Source organism: Nothoprocta perdicaria, unplaced genomic scaffold (genome assembly GCF_003342845.1).
Source record: "Nothoprocta perdicaria isolate Ctin4 unplaced genomic scaffold, notPer1 scaffold_235, whole genome shotgun sequence".
NCBI lineage: Eukaryota > Metazoa > Chordata > Aves > Tinamiformes > Tinamidae > Nothoprocta > Nothoprocta perdicaria.
In genome coordinates this window covers 538,105-538,491 of record NW_020455461.1, presented here as the reverse complement: position 1 = coordinate 538,491, position 387 = coordinate 538,105, and positions in this window count along the sequence as shown.

Below are 387 nucleotides of genomic sequence, written 5' to 3'. Positions count from 1 at the left end.
TGTGTGTATTCTGTGTTTCCTAGCCTGCCTTTTCATGGGAAAAATAAAAATCGGCACTGCAGAAGCGAACTCCTCTAACTGGTGAAGCTTGCCAAGGCTTGAACTGTCTGCAAGGCGTGAGGCACAGAACACCTTGGGCAAGGACTAGAGTCCAGAGCAGTTTTCCTGGGACTAAGCCCGAGCTGTGGGGTTTGCACTGGAGGGTGGGTGCCCAGAGTGGAASTGAGAGAGAAATGCTTCCTTTTCTTCCAAAAGGGTTTTGTTTTCTCAACTGCTGACTCTTTTGGGCGGAAAAAAAGAAAAAGGAGATGGGGGGGGGGGTCGCTTTTCCTGGCGTTCCTGCGTCCCGCGGGCCGGGCGCGCTGGGAGCCGCAGCGGCGGCGGGGC